The sequence below is a fragment of the Ailuropoda melanoleuca genome, chromosome 11, assembly GCF_002007445.2.
Source record: "Ailuropoda melanoleuca isolate Jingjing chromosome 11, ASM200744v2, whole genome shotgun sequence".
In the NCBI taxonomy this organism is placed as follows: domain Eukaryota; kingdom Metazoa; phylum Chordata; class Mammalia; order Carnivora; family Ursidae; genus Ailuropoda; species Ailuropoda melanoleuca.
In genome coordinates, this window is record NC_048228.1 from 77873008 (window position 1) to 77892033 (window position 19026).

The window sequence follows — 19026 nt, forward strand, 5'->3', positions numbered from 1 at the left end:
CTTGGTAGAAAGAAAAGTAATGAGATCAGTTTTTAGTTCAGTTTGAAATTTAGATAAATTATTAGTTTCAACTTGAGCTATTATGTTTAGCTATTTAATCCTCCAACTCAGGGTCAATTATTAACTGATTTGTCTTCTGGCACACATATCTGTGCACATAAGGAGTCTAGTATGGAAATTTCTTATATCATAATTTTTCCTTGCTCATTTCTGGAAGAGAACTGAGTACTATTAATGGTATTTTTTTTTCAGTTAACCATTATTATTGTTTTATAGTTTTACTTCCAGTAAATGCATTCATTGACAGCCATTCCTAACAAATGTAATAAGCTGTGACTGTAAATCACGTGTTTGTATGTTTGAGGCATGTATCCACTTCCTCTTCGCAAGAGTAGGTTTCCACAACAATGTGTTTTCTCAATTAAAAAATTTGTCCATCTGAGTGACTATCAGTAGTCATGACTGACACTGTCATTTTTATTAACACTTCAGATCAGAGTGATTCTCACATAGTTCTTATTGTGGCTTCACTTGGAACTCAGGAACTGGTCATTTCAGTGTCGGCATGTCCGAAACATGCTATGTTCAGCTGCTCCATGGCCATTTCTTTGGTTTCCTTGTTTGTAAAACAGAGCTGGAGAAATGAGATGTTTGTCAAAGCAGTGAGGTGTCAGGGACTCAGGTGGATTTCACATCAGAAGGCTGAAGCAAATATGGTAGGAGGTCTGAAGAGGTGGCCAAGTGCATGTTTTTACCACTCAGAGACAACTGTTCATGTGACTTTCCTTCTTCCTGTTTCCATAGTTTTCACCAAACAGCTAAAGAGATTGAGCTGTGAGTGCTGTGTTTCACAATGATCTTTTAATAAATAAAGTTTTCTATGTTGTAAGTCAAAAATATTTTATCAATAGTCTGGAATTTTTGTGAGGAATGATTCTTGAGCACCCAGATTGGCGAATTTCTGTGTGTCTGCGGGCAGGGGATAGAGATTGAGAGCAAGTGCCTTAGATAGACTTCATAAGGAACTACCACCTTGTCATGCAAGCAGATGACAGCTTTGTAAGCAAACAAAAAACCTGACTCTTGGTGCGTCTCATTTCTCATAAGAGATGATCTTAAATTTTGTGTTTAAGTTTTTGATTTTCCAAAGTGGAATTATAGTTTATGTACGCTAGGAGAATTTGCTCTTTAGGCAATGTTGTGCTAAAACAGGAATTTCTTTCCATTTTGCAAGTCTGATTGCAAATGACAAACATACAGTTGCTTAATGTATGTATATAAAAAAGGGATGCTGAAGCAATGTGGCAGCAAAGTTGTTTGGAAAACAGTAGATACCTGGATAAGAAGCCTTCCTAGATAATTCTAGAGAAGAGTTAGGAAAGAAAACAAGGATATATTAGAGAAGGTAGAAAGGTAGTCTTGGGGATTTTGTGTGTGGGTGTATGTCTATGGAGGTTGAGAGGAACAAAGGGAAATTATGCAGTGGGTTGTAGTCAGAGGTTAACCAAAGATTTGCAGTTCATGATCAAAAGCTTGGAGTGTTATGGATGACCAAGGATCACATCAAATTCCCTTCATGGGTGTAACATGATCCCAGCCATACTTCAGGTAGACAGTTCTTGCTTCTGCTCTCAGGATGGTCAGCAGAGAAAGTGATTGTCAGGGAGGAGAGCAGAAGGGTGGAGGTGGGAGGTTGTGCATGGCTAGTGCTGAGCAAAATCAGTGAGAAAGGAAAGGAAAAAAATTGGCAGAACTTAATGATGGGCTGAAAAGGGGAGAATGGGCTAGAACAAAGAGATTTGTTTGATCAAACCATTTAAATTTTTCTGATGATCAAAGTTATGTATGTCAAAGATATATAACATAAATGTATGTGTGTATAATGTTAAAATACAGAAGTACATAAAAAGAAAATTTAAAATCATCCATATTCAATACTCTTGCTAGCCAGAGACAAACCACTGTCAATATTTTGTTATGTGTCTAGCTTTCATTTCCCTCGTTTCAGCTCAGAGTGTGCTGTACATTCACTTACCCATACTGTCTATTTTCTTAATCCCACATGTCATAAACCTTTAGTCATGACACTAAAATTCTTCATAAATATATTTTTAGTGACTGCATAATTAACATAATCTTTAGTTGTGATTACAATATAATATTTTATTTAATCACTTCCTCAGGGTCAAGCATTGGGTAGTTTCTAAATTTATTATAAAGAATTCTGAGATTAACATCTTTGTGTGTAAACTTCATTTTTTATTCTTTCTTTAGGATAAATTCTTTTTTTTAGAAAAATTTTTTTTAAGATTTTATTTATTTATTTGACAGAGATAGAGACAGCCAGCGAGAGAGGAAACATAAGCAGGGGGAGTGGGAGAGGAAGAAGCAGGCTCATAGGCAGAGGAGCCTGATGTGGGGCTCGATCCTATAACGCCGGGATCACGCCCTGAGCTGAAGGCAGCCGCTTAACCGCTGTGCCACCCAGGCGCCCCATCTTTAGGATAAATTCTTAATGACATTGCTAAGTGAAGACAATGAACATTCTCAAGGCTTTTCATGTAGATTATAAACTATTATTTTTTTAAAAAGTTTTGATCAATTGATACTTGTCTTACTGAAGAGTGATATAGTAGCACTATGCTAGAAATATCTGCTTATTTTATTGGTTAAAAGTGATATTGTTTATATATTTTTCCTTAATTTACATTTATTTGCTTACCAATGGGGTTGAACATTTTGTTGGGTTTAAGAGTCATTTTAGTTTATAGAAGTGAGAGATTAAAAAAATACATATCTTGCATATACGATATATAAGTTAATTGGCATACTTCCTATCGTTAGCCAAACGGGACATCTGGATAGATTGTAGCATTTTCTTTTTAAATGAAAAATGGAAAGCAAGGGTTAAGTGATGTGATTGTGAGGAGGGGATGTAGGACGAGGGAAGAAAATGGTAGGTCGCAGTCAGTGTTGGCGAAGTCAGTCGTGGAAAATCTACAAAAGCAGATGATAGTCATGAGTGGAGCTACGTAGGAACTGGGTCATGAAGCCCAAGAGAGAAAGAGTATGGAATAATCAAAGAGCAGAACACTAAGGAGGGGGGAGTCAGGTGGAATTGAAGGCCAGATGGTGGGCACCGGGGAAGGAGGCCTTGGAACTGGAGAATGGGGGGAGTACCCACTCATTAGTCCCCCCAACTCCATCTTCCATAGGCCTTGGGAGCTTCCCGAGAATTTTCTAGGCAGATGCTTTTTAATGCAAGTCTTTATTTCCCTGAAGTTTGGCAGAGTTTCCAGAGTATGGACCTTTTGTATACCCCCCTCTCCCCACCCACCTACCCAGTGTGTTTCTTAAATTTGTGGTTTATTGCTTTAAATAATGGAGGTCACTGAGACTGTTTTGTGTATTTTTTTGTTTCTTGGCCCTGCGGTCCGTTTTCCATAGTACATACATTCTTTTGAATTAAAGAACCATAAAAGTGCCAGAGAAAACTAGAAACAGAGAGGACTGCAGAGTTCATGCCCAATATATTGAGCAGCGAAGTTAAGGACTGAGGGTGTTGGTTGGCTAAAACCTAGATTTTTAAAAATAGTATTCCAATATGCTGCCTGATGATTAATGGCACTCACTATATATTTGTGTCTTTACTGCTTATGAGTGGATGCCATGCCATAAAAAAAAGGTTTTGCCCTGTGTTACTGAGATGGTAGTATGGCACAACCCTTTTCTTGATTGCTCAGGCTGGAAAAATGTTCGTCATCCTGGCCCCTACTATCATCCAGGTCATCCGTTAGCCAGTTCTGTCCGCTCTGCCTTTAGGATATGACTCAAGGTCAGCTTCTCTTCTTATCACTGCAGGCTTACCACTCTAGTGTAAACCACCGTCATCCCATCCCTGGAGGACCAGAACAGTCTCCATCCTGTCCCTCTGCTTCCTCCTTGGCTCACCCATGATCTCTTCTCCACGCCAGAGTGATGTTAAGAAAAGAAAAATCAGATCACGTTGCTTCTCTGCTTAGAATCCTCCATTCGGTCCAACAGAACCCAGAGTCCTTGCCTATCAGGCCCTCACGTGACCCTTGCCTGCTTTGCTCACCCTATGTCGTCAGCCGTGTTGCCCCTTTCTTGCTCTTCAGATACCCCAAAGTTGTTACTCTTCTGTAGCCCTTCCTTCCTTCTTCTGGAGTGCTTTCTCTCTTCAGACTGTTTGTTCCTTACTCCATCAGGTCTCTGCCCAGGAGAGAAAGGACTTCCCTGACCACCCTAAGCAGTAGCCCCCGCTGTTCCTCCTAATCCTGCTTCCTTCTCTCTCATTGCATTTTTCTGTGCCCCTCCCCCTAACATACATATACACGTGACATACAAAAGATGGTTAGCTCTTTCTTAGTTAATAGAGACCGCATCAGGTCTTAGTTAATAGAGACCACATCAGGGTCTTTGACTGCAGTTCCCACCTCCCCAACCCCCCACCCCCCAGTACTTGAGCCCATCTTGGAGTTTTATTGAAAGTGCTCAGGAAATACCTGTTGAAATGGAAAAGCATAGTACTCGGTGAATCCAGAATGGTAGGGGATTTCTGCGGTAATTTGGAGGAAATTATTAAAACTCCAGTAATTATTAAAGAGCAAAACTCACATAATACTTGGCAGAACCACACACTTCCTGAGCACTTGTTAACCTGACTGCACATTCTAAACGGGAGGAAATCTACGTTTTACATCATGACTTAATATAGCTGGCTTTTCTCTAGCAAAAGATAAACACAGGGCTTGGATTTTACACGTTATTTATGACTTTGTAATAGGTATCTCCTTTCCACCCACATTCAATGTTTATTCTGAACTTCCTCTTTTAAAAAGAAAAAGTCTGTGACCATGACCACAGGATATATAGGGTAAAGACAGGTCATTTCTTAGCTTACGAGACACCACAATTTGCTATGTTACAGGGTCAGGAAGAGATCACTACAAAATCTGACAGGTTTCTGTGTGTTAATGAAGAATGCTGCCTAGGTCAGAGGAAGCGTTTAGGGAGAAAATGCAAAGAGAATTGTCTTTAGATTTAAATGAGATTCTATGGCTTTTATAAGTTGGGGTTTCACTCACCGAGTATTAAAGTTTCTTCCCCTGGCTTCAGAGATACCGTCTCCAAAGTTCCAAAGCATTTTTCTCTTACGTACAGAAATGCCTGTCACTGTCAGGGTCAGAGCAGCAGGGTGAAGGATGTGTGGGTAGATAGAGGGGCAGGTGATTAGGAAGAAGGAAAGGAGAGGGAGGGAGGGAGGGAGGAATACTATCTACTTATCCAAAGGCGGAAAAAAGTGTGATCCCTACAAGCCAGAGTGTGTGGGTTCAAATCCTCACTCTACTCCTGCCAGCTTGTCTGTCTTGGGCAAGTTACTTTATTTCTTGTGCCTTGGTTTTCTCATCTGTACAATGGGGATAATACCAGTCCCTAACCTCAAAATATATTTATAGGACTATATGTGTTAATGTATGTGAAACACTTAGAACAGTGCCTGGTGTATGACAAGGGCTATAGAGAGGAGTTAGCTACCATTATTTTATTACAGATGGAGGTGATGAATTTCAGTGAAAATTAGACAGGAGAAAGGTGATGATTCCATCTTGCTGTACGTCTTCGTTGGCTGCCTCACCAGATGTCGTCTTGCCTGTAATAAACACAGGTGCTTGAAGCCTCTGGGCTCTTCACTGACTGCCCATTCAGGAAAGTAGAGAACGCAAGAGGGGCTGTGCTTTTGTGACACATTTAAAATTAAAAGTAACAAATGCAATGTCCTTGCTTGAGTAAAGCTTCAGAGGGAAGGAGTTGGTTGGATATGGGGTGGGGTTATTTGATTTAATTGGCTAATCTCTCCTTCGAGTTGCGTAAGAAGTCACAGAGAGGCTCTGCGATAGACATAGTCACGTATGATGTGACAAGGCTCACAGATGCCCCCAGATCAGTAGTGGATGCTGGAACCCTTGACTCTGAAGAAAAGTGAGTAGTCCCGATCTTCTGTCATCTTCCTCTCTCTGAGTGGTGTCTCTGTCATGGTGAACATTTCTAAGGGACAGGGACTCAGTCAAGCATGTCCACAATCAGGGGGTGGGAATGAGCCGGAGCGAGGGTGTGTGATCTCTGAGCAGCCCAGCCTGGTCTGTTTAAATCCTTGGAAGTTCTTGGTAAGCCGAGAAAGTAGTGCAGAATTAGTTTTACTTCAAAACAATCCTGCGAATACATGACGTTCCCTCTTGGATTTCTTTCCACAGCACCGTGCACCTGGCACCTAAGCACTGCATTTAAGATGTCTGCTGCCTTGCCTGTGTCCACATTAAATAGCTACTACTATGTAAACAGGAACTACTTGACATATGATTTAAAGGAGTTTAGCTATATGCTTAGATTAAAAGTGTATCCCACTAGAACTCTAATGGAGTCACATGCTTAAATTTTTAAAATAATAAATAGTAAATATGCTTGTAATACAGAGACCAGGCGGGACACTGTCCCCCTCCCCCACCACACACTCCCATGCTCCTTCCCTCCTGTTTTTTCTCCTTAGCTCTTTCACAGTCTAACATACTGTATATTTTACTGACTTACTCATTAAATGTCTTTTGCCCCGTAGGACTCGAGGGCTCATGAGGATTTTTGTCTGTTTTGTTCACCGCTAAAGCCTTAGTAACCTAGAACAGTGCCTGACACTTAGAAGGTACTTGATAAATATGGATTGAGTGACTGAAATACGTACGTAGGTTACTATTATCATTTTACTCTTTAAAGCAATTGTACTGAGAGGATACCATACCTTTAAAGGGCTTTTCTAATGTCTACATAAGATAAACTCTTTATCCCAACATGGCAATGTCCACTATTTAATTCTTCCTGTTGATATCACAACAGGCTATTTGGCAAACTAACCAAAAGGGAACCGTATGGTGCTTTTGATCATACAGGTTTGTGGATACTGGTCTATAAAAGCAGAGGAAGACTTCTTGATCCACGGTGGTGGTAGAAGAGGGCAGGTAAAGGGATTTTAACAATGCCCAACTGAGACCGACATGTGTATGTTGTGTGTGTGTGAAACCAAAAGCTGTCTTGAAGGAGTGAATCCTTGCTATCATATTGCTGTCCTTAGAGGGAGTTCTGTGTGTTGCATCCATTCCTTAGAACGGCTCTCGTATATACACGTGCATGTCCTTACCTCTCTGAGCTCGCTGTTCCAGTGCTGGTTCGTTAGCTTCACAGCCCGTTATCATTGCTGACACCAACACAGTGATACGGCTTCCGTGCCACTGGTTGATACCTTTTCACGTGGAAGCTAGTACTTTAATGTGTGCGTGTGCGTGTGAACAGTGTCTTTTTCTGCCTTAGTCATGTGTTAATACAGCAAAGATTTTGAAATTCTAAATGGTGTAACTCTAAGTAGTGTAAAACCTACTTCTGGAAAACTATATACTACTGTGTTATACAAAGCAAATACACATTCACTGGATCTTTGGCTATATCTTAGCCTTTCTTTAAAAAATTTTTTTTAATTAAGGATTTTATTTATTTATTTGAGAGAGAGCACGAGCAGGGGAGTGGCCGACAGAGGGTGAAGCAGACTCCCTGCTGAGCAGGGAGCCTCACACAGGGCTCAGTCCCAGGACCCTGGGATCACGACCCAAGCTGAAGGCAGACGCTTAATCGACTGAGCCACCCAGGCACCCCTATCTTAGTCTTTAGATAAATTAAAATAAAATATAATGCTCTCCAGTAGCAGGTAAAAATGACCTTAGTAGGTTTTACCTATATTTAAAATAATAGCCCCACATAATAGTTTCCTGGCTTCACATCATGTCTTTACCTGTACTCCACTTCTTGCTCTCCCAGACCTGTCTGCGACCTTGTTTCTTGTTCCCTTTTCCGAATCACCTTAGAGCTAGTCTTTGTCTCAAGCGTCTATTTTGCTTGTGTCCTTTTTCCCTCTTCTCTCCAGTCTCGGACCTCAGATCTGCCTGCTGTCATTCCACTCTGAAAACAAAGGTGTTTTGTTGAGACAAAAATCACTCCTCCTGGGATGACTTCAGCTTGTTGCAAGCCCGATGTATCAGAAGTTAACACAGCGAAGGTAGCACTATATGTCTACCATGATGGCTTTGACCTACAGTTTTACACGTTTGCCTCCACTGAGGGCTCCGTAGTAGCAGTCCATGCCAGTGGCAATGGGAGAAGGATGGCTTTTACTTTTTCTGTGTACTTTTCTATATTGGTTGAATGTGTTATAACTAGTATGCATTGTTTTTACAAAGACCATAAATATCTGTGTGCATGTTTGCTGTATTTTTAAAATTAACTTTGTTCAACGCAAAAGCAGGAAAATATTGCTGTTTTGTTTTGTTTGTTTAGGGCAGGCTGTAATTGTGATCCGAGTTTTCAGGTATTCAGTGAAAAGCTGCCCCATCCTTACCACCTTACTTCTAAAATGTGTCTTCTTGAGATGGTTTGTCTCCTGAGTCTTTGCCTCTTTGATAATGTTCGGTATAAGAACGCATACCAGCATCCGTGCATAAACACAGGCACACACACACCCACTCACACACCAAAAATACCCTCTTTCTAACGCTTAAAGCATGCCACACACCCAGAATTTGTAAAAATTCTTGTATGAAATATTCAGTTGCTCATATAAAAGATTTCCTGGGTCCCATTTGTAGTCAAGAGGAATTTGGTCTAAAATCAGTTTTTTGGAAACACTGCCTTAGTGTTGTATAGAGATTGCTTCGATTCTTCTCCATTCAGAACCTGTCAATTTAGTTTCACATAATATTCAACCTGATGATAATCTTAGACTTGTTCTGGATTTGGGCCCTTTACTAACCTGCTAGTGTTTTCTAGTCTCTATTGATAGTTTTAGATTATTTTATTTAGGAGTAATAATGCTGTTTCTATTTCCCCCCCCCCAAAGGTAGATAAATGGCCAGTTACCTGGGTGTAGAACTTTCTTGTCACTCTGGACTTCTTACTTCCCATCCTGGCGACTTCAAATCGCTAAGGTGTTCTGGAATTTAGTAAGATTGACAATTACAGAATAACCACTAAGGGAAAACTGGAACCCACAACTTTGAAATCACAGATTTGTTTCTCTCTGTATATGCTGTGGAGCTTATTTTCATCCTTGTTCAGGAGACTTTGGGTCCCAGATGTCACCTCACTTTCAGGACACTCCCCCCGCCCTTCCTATTTCTGTTCCCTATTCCCCTGATCTCCCAACGGCCAGAACTGACAAACCCAGCTTCCAGGGAGAGACTTTCAATGAGGTTCCATCTCTTAACTGCTTGAAAAGGAGCATATTTACTCTGCCTGGGTGCTTCCGGTCTTTCTGGTCCGTTGTTATGTACGAACTGTCTTCATTACCATGAATCATGTTTTACCACTCCCGTCTCTGTCTGTGGCCCTTCTATTTCTCTCCACTTCTTATCTAGAAAATCCCTTGCCAGCTCCAGATTGGAAGTGAAGTAAAATCAAATGAGGATTTAATTCCCGGGTAATTTTTGGTTTTATCTAAGCACATACGTGTATTCACTCATTTAATTCTCACAACAACCTGGATGGAGTAGCAGTTACTCTGTGTCTTGTCTGCATCACGCAGTACAAGCAAATGGACACTTGTCTTATTCCAGGAAGGTGGATTTAAAAGATCGTTTGTTTACTTTTAGTCAGTAGTGGCGTTTGAATAAAAGAGTTCGGTTAAATGTTTTTCTCTATGAAATGCCGGAGCTTTTGTCTTCTTGGGCCTTCCCCGAACCCATTTGTTACAGTAGGTGTTCATTCAGTTTTCAGGCTGCTGTTGAGCAGTCTGTATCTGGCAATTTTAACACCTCCCTTCGTTCTGTGCCACCCACTCAAAGCTCATTCCAGGTGCCCTTAGCAAATGACTCCCAAGGCATTTAAATGGCCAAAGCTCCCTGACCAATGAGGAGACGTGTGCTGTGTAAAACAGAGTTACGCAGTTCCCCAGATCAGGAGCGAAGGTTGCTTAAGCAAAGCTTTTGTTACTGTTAGCCTGTCGCATCCAGATTTCAAGACTGGAAAGGTAGGGGACACCCTTACTTGTTTTAATTGGAAGAGAGGACGAGATGGTCGTGTTTGGTTAGAGTGATTCAGATCAGGTTGAATAAGCAAGTGATCCCTTTTGTAATTGAAGGCCAAAAAGGAAAATTAGAGCTTGGTAATAGTTTCAAATACTGCGGTTTGCCTTACCAATAGCAAAACCAAAATTCTTAAGTTATGAACTTTTTTTTGTTTTTGTTTTTTTGTTTTTTTAAATCACTTCTTCCAGAAGCTCTTCATTTTGCATACTTGAAAAAGCCAGGCCTTCACAGAGTAAAGTCATTTTTTCACAGATCACTGCTACTTTAACCATGGGATAAGAAGCAGGAATTTATCGGTAATGTCCACCTTTGTTTCCAAAGTCATTTTCAGTCAGTCTTTAGAGAAGGGTTTGTGATTTTAAGAAATGTGATCATGAAAGATAAGAAAAATAAGCAGAATTAGCATTATGATAATTGCTACATATATTTAGCAGTCATGACATTTCCTCTCTGAAAAAAGGTCTCGTATAAGACTTGTAGCACCGTTTTTTCAAACCAGTAGTAAAGTTTATGAAGTGGAATTAGTTAAGTGTGGATTGTATGCTTTAAAGACTACAAGTAAGTTTCACTTTCATTATAAAGAATAGTTGTATTTTATGTAGTATTTGTTCTAATATTAAAGAAACCAGAGAAATACAATATTCGCTGCTTTCTACCTGGAAATGGAGCAATTTGAATAGCATTTGAAGCTAATTCTCAAAAGAAAAACCTTCCTCATTATGAATAAAATGTGATAGATCAGTGTTATGATAAAATGTATACACAAGAAATGTATGTTATTATACGTATTCATTCCTCTTCATTTAATGCTTAGTATCAGAAGCTAAGTTTGGGTTCAAGGAAAGGTCTGATTTCCCATGGTGGTTTTTTTTTTTTTCCCCAGAGATGGCTTAATGTGGATTTGTATTTTATAATAGAAATTAGATAATATATTTGTTTAGAATTTTAACATATGAGAGATGGCGCAGTTTGGCAAAAGTTTTTAAAGTATTTAATTAAAACTCTTGATGTCCAGCTTGTAAGGAGAATTTTTTTTTACTGTACTAGATAAATGCCCAGTAATTCAAGTTATCTCAGATTCCCCCCTTCCTTTTCGCTTTTACATATTTATTTATAAATTTTCATCCCGAAACTCTCCACTTTTATTAGATTTATTAAAATGCCATTTTTATGAGAAGTAGACTCTTCAGGGAGTCAACCAACAGTCACAGTTAACTCTTCACAGCAGAGAATGCTTGCTCGCCGTCTTCTCCACTACAAGTCAGTGCTGCTTCTCAATTCCACACTGAGGTTCAAAGGTTTAGACCAACTTCACAGATCAGAGGTCAGGCACGAATTGCTGCAATTTGTAGTTCAATTCTGCCGATATGACAGAATTTCACAGCGATGATGATTGCTTTTTTCCACTTCTGCACACAGGCCAGACTGGGCAGTTAATAGCGTAATTTGTACAAGTCAGCCCTTGGCACCCAAGTTTAATGAGTAACTAGCTGGTGCCTTAGATTTCACTGGTACAAGGTGCATAATATAAAAAGAGTCAAATGTCAATGCACAAAGACGGAAGGGAGTGGGGAGTCACATCGCAGTAACCACCACCTATGAATCCTACGTCAAGAATTAGTCATTTGTGATTATTTTTTTAAAAATCATATTTCTGTGGTGTGAATGTTAGTGTGTTCATTTTCTTTGCTACTGAAAGAGGTTATTTTTAAAAATGTTAGCAAGAAAGAACTGTCAGATTAGAGATTGTTGACTGAGCAGTAGAAAGTGAAATGGCAGGCTCTTGACTCCTTTTATGGAGTTTCTGATTTCTCAAAAACCTTCCAAAGTGTTATGCTTTCTTTTTCTTTTTCTTTTTTTAAGATTTTATTTATTTATTTGAGAGAGAGAGAGAGATTGAGAGAACAAGTGTGAGGAGGGGCAGAGAAACACTTGATCCCAGGACCCTGGGATCATGACCTGAGCCAAAGGCAGACGCTTAACCTGCGGAGCCACCCAGGTGGGCCAAGTCTTACACTTTCAAAAGCATAACAGCCTTTCAAGAATCTAGGGAGCACGTTGGATAACCAGGTTTTCTAAGCCCGTGATATTTATGAGTGACATTCTCTACTTGTCATCCAAAAAGTTACACTTCTTTCTCACCCAGGTTGAAAATATTGGAACTCTTGAAAAAATTCTCACACGGTTGTCTTTGACAAATCATGGATTTGCCATTCCCAGGTTTGACTCATAAATGACTCCAAAGCGGCAATATAAATAGAGTCATTTGTCATTTTCATTATAGCACAAATTTTTAATTTTCTGCTCTCCCAGACTAGGATGCAATTGGAAGCAATTGGATTCTGCCATGGAGCAGAATAATTAAGAGTGCAGATTCTGGTCTCAGGCCTCTTGGGTTTGAATTCCAGCTTCATCGCTTACAGCTGAGGGACCTGAGCCAACGGGCGGTCTCGGGATGAGTATTACCAGAGAATTCGCTTCATGGGGTTGCAGTAATGCTTAAATAAGACAACGTACACAGAATGCTTAGCTCAGTACCTGATGCATTATAAGCACTCAGTGAATGTTAGCTGTTATTAACATTATGAATTTTATTAAGTTACATCGCTTGTGCATAAGCGTAGCCTACCCTGTACATCATCCAACCTTGGTTTAGACTTGGTCTTTGCTCTGTTCGTTTCATAAGGGTCATAAGCCATGCTATAGTTGGATGAAGTGATCTGGGAACATGGTAGGGTGCATTCCTTTTGAATATCATGGGGAAGTATATTTTAAAATTCCTCAGTTTCAAGTCTAGCACTCTCATAGATGCTATCCTCCCCCCCTCCCCAGCCGATTTGCTATCGCGTGGCAAAAGCTGTAAAAAGAAATAAATGCCAATCATCTGGTTTCCTTTGAGAATTGTTTTCATTCTGCCCTTCGGTGAGAAACATTTGAGTGACAAAACACAGATCCGTAAATGGTACCACCCCAGTGGGCTAAATTCTATCCCTGATGAGGTGTATTACACATACTAGAACCTGTGCTTTCCCGAAATGCCAGACATGACAATCTTAAAAAATAATTTTTTTCATTCCATTTCTTCATTTCATTCCTATAGAAGGTCGAAGTAGCATTTGAAAAAAAGCATGGTTTTTACTGCCAGTGACAATATATAAAGGATGCACTTAGCATTAAAAAGGTAGTGACAACATCTCACACTAAACAGTTAAGCACCTACTATGTGCTAGGATTCGTTGTAGGGCACTGGGATTATAGTAGCAGATTCTGCCCTAGTAAAGTTCACAACCAACTAGGGAAGACCATTATTATGCCAGTGACAACTGTAAGGTTAAACCATATAAATTTGCCGATACTCTACTGTTTTTGTCCTTCAAAATGGCAATCTCATATAGTTCAATTTAGCGTTATGAGGAGTACAAGGAGAGATTATATGGTGTTGTGGGAACGTATCTCAGGGGATCCAGAGATGGCTTCTGAGAAGTGACATTTAAGGATGAGAACAAGCTGGCTGAGCAGGGGGCTTGGCGAGGGTTTGAAGCATTGGGAACAGCATGTGTAAGGAGGAAAGTGACGCACGATGAGGTTGGAAGAGGAACCCAAGTCTTCCTTATGGGCTGTGCTAAGGATATTGACTTTATTATAAGGGCATATTGTAAGAAAGGGTCGAGGTTAAGCAGGAGGGTGTCAAGACCTGCTCAAATTGTGGTTGTGGTTGTGGTTTTGTTTTGTTTTGCTTTGTTTTTAAAGATCGCTTGGCCTGCCACGAGACCTAGTGTTTGCAGTGGGCAAGAGTGGATAAAATGAGAGTCAGTTGGGGGGATAATGCAATCATCCAGGTAGAAGCTTATGGAGAGCAGTTTACAAGATGCTTTCAAATGTAGTATCTCACTTTATCCTTACAACAGCTCTCACGTGAGGTGTTAATATCAGCTTCCCTACACCAGGGAGGATGCTGAGGCCCAGAAAGTTAAGTGGCACACCCGTGGTCAAACCCTGCTGGTGGCCGAGTAAGGATTCTGTTATCTGAACTCTTATCTGACTCTTGCCCTGGTGGTCTCCTGGTAGCATTAGGCCCATGTACTAGCATCCTGAGTGTGGGCAATTGGCTTATCCTCAGAAAGGATGAGAGAGTTATTTTTAGCCTAGGTTTATGATGGAGTCGAGAAGCAGAAGATGAACATGGAAAGTGATATTAGACTGGGGTGTCCTTTTGGGAAAAATACATTTATTATTTCATGCATTTATCATTCCAAAAATAGATTTGGAACAGCTTTCAAAGCTACATATGGTATGACAAGATTAAGAAGAAGGGGTAAAAATCAGGTTTGGGTAAACAGATGGTGCCATAGGCGTCATAAATCCAGCGAACGTTCACCCCCAGACCCACCATTTGTCGAAGAGGGAGAAGGAGCTCTAAGATTCACATGCCCCAAACTTAAAACAAACCAAGTGTTCTGCTCAGAATAGCTTTTCCTTCTTCCGGAATTTAGGAAGATTTCCCGACGAGGGCTTCATAAAGACTCCAGAATATAGTGAGCAGTAACCATAGCTGTTCATAGAATGAGGAGGGGTGAGGAGATTGAAGTGAATGGATCAACCCAATTAATGTCTGGAAACCATTGCTTTCCTCTAGGAACTGCCCCGCAAATCTTATTAACATACAGAATTATGTGACCTTCAGTAAGACAGTTCCCTCCACACTAAAATCTAGGAATTGTACTAGAGACGGACTTTTCAAACTGGATTCCCTGGGGTACCCAATATCGTGTCAGGAGGAATGTGAAGCTATAGGACACAAGTGGCATATGGGTTTTGCTTGAAGATTTTTGCAAAAGAATATTAAATTTTTAGTGAAATAGGTTGTGTTTGGAGTCAGTCTGGAAAATCTTTTTTTTTTTTTTCTGGAAATGAACAGTCGAGCCTAAGTATTTTATTTGGGAGAAATTTTCTGTTACTTGAATACCCATGAGAGGCACATTGATAATCTTTCTTTCATTCATTAAGATATAGCACAAAACTATATAAAGCCTATAATTTCATTTATAGGTTAATGATTTGCTTTTAATTCATAAAGTTTACCTGTCCTTTACCATGATATTATTTTAAAAAATAAGCGGGAAATTTTGTTATTATAGAAAGAAAACTCACAATTCCGCACAGCTACTGTGTGCCAGGAATGGTACTTTATATTCTGTATGCTCCGTGCAGTCCTTCCTCTGTTCTCATACAGTCTCTGTTTTCCATGAAATCTCCACTTTATAGATAAGGAACCCAAGACTCAGAAAAGTTGAATAAATTTGTCTGGACTCACTTAGCTAGTAAATGAACAGGGCAGGAATTTAAATTGTATTCTGTTACTTCAACAGGGTAGAATTAATTTCAGGACACACTTTGTAATTTGCACATTTATTTTAATTTATCAAATACTGTGATGTTGATCATTAAGTGTTATCCAGGATAACAGCATTTAGGAAGTTGTCCTCACAGATTTGGGTAAGGATTATATGCTTCCAGAACCAGTTTAACAGCTATTACTCTATGATTTATTTGGGGGTATAGCTGTCCCTTCCTTCCTTCCTTCCTTCCTTCCTTCCTTCCTTCCTTCCTTCCTTCCTTCCTTCCTTCCTCTTTCTTCCTCCTTCCCTCCCTTCCCCCACCCTTCCTCCTCCTCCTCTCCCTTCTTCTTCCCCCTCTTTCTTTTTTTCATAGATCATTGACAATAAGGATGAAAACCAGCTTATGGCTTATTTTTACTGCTTGTATTCTCATAAGGTTATGGATCCCATTGAAAGCTTTTGTCACTCTTGGCAATATGCAGTATATTTCAAGGCAAAATAATTTGGAACTGTAACTGGCTTTAGAGGCCATTTAATTGGCAGGTTCCGAACTGTGCCCTCTGTAGGCCTACAGGTCCCATAGGCTCCCCACCTGCCCCCAGTGGACAATGGAGCGGAATGGATGAGGTTGCCTCCCTTGCCTGCACTTCAGCCAGCTTCCTTGTATCAGTTCTGGTTTTGCACCCAAGTAAATTTTTGATGGAAGAAAGGGTGCTACATCTTTAAAAAAAAAAAAAAAACGAAAACAAAACAAAACAAAAACGAAACAATACAAAACAAAAAATTAAAAACCGGTTTGAACACTACTGGTAATCCAACTCCTTTAATTTTCTTCAGGGGAGCAAACTTCATATTTCCAAATGTGAAATAAAGGTAAAAGTTTGGTGCTTAGTATATATTTTAATGTCTCATCTTAACTGTCTTTAATTTGAATGTTTTCTGTATTGTGACTTTAAAGATGATCCTAGGATCCGAAATCCTGTTTTTTGTAGGACTCCACGTAAAGAACATTCTCAGAAGAGTCGTAACTACACATTTTAGGGCAGAATAGGAAGTGGCCTTCATAGCGACTCTAATCAGTTGGTAGTGGATGGCTACAACTCTTGTTTCAGTGGGTTTTGAGACCCTGTCTGGGTTCATCAGGGAAGAGTGTGATGATCTGTTGGTGGTGTGTGTAGCCTAAGCCCCTCAATGGGGAGAGGCAGCCTGTCAGCTAGATAGTATCATCTCTGTGAAGGACACCAACCTCTTCTTTTTAAGAGCCTATAAGCATAAAATACAGGCTATTTCTTCCTAAACATTGTGTTGTTCATCTTGAAGTCACGGAAGCTCTAAAGAAGGCAGAAGGAAAAGTACGAAAGATGGACAAAGTTGGACAGTTTCTTCTTACTGTTCCCTGCTTCTTCGAGAATAGGGGAAAGAATAAATGGTTGCATTTCTTGTTTTGTAGAGAACATGATAGAGTAACGGTAATCCATTTTTTTAAGAAAATGGCCCCCAATTTTTAACACACTTATGAAAATGATACTGAAATTGAAAACATTAATAGCATTTTTTTTTTCATCCCTCAGGATTTGGCTCGAAGGGCATGCCAAAAATTGAACTGAACAATCCCAAGCAAGCTGCCTGAATTTCCCTGTGTATTCTTGTTCTAGATCCTATAAAGGACCGGGCAAACCAAATTAGTGCGTTTTTGGTGAGTACACTCCCAGTGTTCTTTTCTTCTTCACTTAAAGAAAACTTTAAATTTCCGTTCCTGTCAACCAAGGTATCTGCTGCTTATGTATCTTATATGTATCTGGTGTATGTTTATGTGACAATCTTGGTGGTTTATAGGACGTGATAAGTCGTCTTAAACCCACAATACAAATCCTTATTTCTCTGTTCAGTTTACGTCTTTGTGACCCAAGAGGAAAAATTACTACCTCTGTCCGTATGTGTGAGAATCTTTGGAGTTAAGAGACAAGGAATAATTATGTATTGCTCATAACTTCCCTCTTACCTCACCCAAAAAAGAGGTCAAGGGTATTTCCATCAGAGTGGTCTTTTGAAAGTGTTGGACACAAGTAAGGGTCCTTTGCACAAGCTGGAAGAGACACTTGTATGTTCTTAAACAATCCTCATGGTATTCTCTAAATTTGTTTCCTCACCTTCGTATAAGGTAAAAATAACTGTCACGTCAGACTCTTCAAATCTTGGCAATCCAGTGAATTACAACCCATGTAAATGCCAAGGATGTAATTCTCTACAGATAGATGGTATTAGTGTTATATGGGTGATAGTCCTACATGTGCAAGGAGCATGAAAGAGGCTGAACCTTGGATAGACAGCCATCCCCAGCCCCAGCCCTCACTAAGCTCCAAAAGGTAGAGACGGTAAATCCTTGGATGTCAGGGAGATGGTGCTGGGGTGACAATGATCTACCCAATAACTTCCCTCCCCTGCCTGCCCCCCACCCCAAGTCCCTTATTTTCTTACCCTCTAGGTTGGATTCTGGACTTAATCTACTGAATTCAGGGACTCAGAGAGTTAACTTTTTTTTTAAAATAAAAGTGTATTCATTAAAGAAAACCTGGAAATTTAAAGTATGAAATTGCTTATAGGGGTGTCTGGGTGGCTCAGTCAGTTAAGCGTCTGCCTTTGGCTCAGGTCATGATCTCAGGGTCCTGGGATCAAGCCCCTCAGCAGGGAGTCTGCTTCTCCCTCTCCCTCTGCCACCCCCCCCCTTCGTGCTCCCTCTCAAATAAATAAATAAAATCTTTTAAAAAAAGAAAAATTGATTATAATCTCACAATCCAAAGATAACCACAATTAACATTATGGTATATTTATTCCTTTTCTGTTTTTTAAAAATATTTCATATATATTCTAAAATATTACTTAACAAGTTTAGCATAGTTGAGAACATGAGATGGATATTTTAGCCTACAACTATGCCATAATTTATTTAGCCATTTCTGTACTACTGTACGTTTGTTGTATTCACATATAAATTTGTACTATTATGTTCATTACATTATAAATATCACTGTAGTGAACATACACTTGACTATAAATTTTGTGTCTCTGATTATTTTCTTGAGGTACATTTCTATCAGTGGAATCATTGGGCTAATGAAAATGAACTATTTTTAATGAACACTGTAAAGCTCTTAATATTGTCCAGCTGTCTTCCAGAAGCATCTCAAATTATACTTGTCCTCCCATTTCTCTTTACCCATTATATACAACAATGTTCATTTCATGCATGTGTGTAAAGATTGAGTTCTATCACTTTAAGGTTTAAAATCATAAGTATTTCTGCAGAAGCTCAGGAAATAAAAGCCTCTTCCCTCCCCCCAGCCCTACCCCAGTCCTAACCAGTACCAGGTTTCTAAAGTAGAAGATAATGCCATCCAATTGCCGCTTTGTACCAACCTCCATGTCTTGGATCTGTTTATGGGGAAAAGCATATACGAGGCTTGTATTCATTCACTTGGTATTTGTTGTCCCCACTTTTGTTCATTTCTGTACTATGTACTTCAGGAGAACAAGAGAAGATCTTT

The 19026-nt window shown here is 39.8% G+C and overlaps 1 protein-coding gene across 1 annotated transcript in view; it reads left to right on the forward strand.

Moving 5' to 3' along the window:
- Positions 1-19026, forward strand: part of RBM47 (RNA binding motif protein 47) — a 158611-nt gene that overhangs the window by 101862 nt on the left and 37723 nt on the right. The window contains 1 exon segment of the mRNA XM_034671911.1: positions 17053-17177. The gene's annotated coding sequence lies outside the window, so the exon portion shown is untranslated.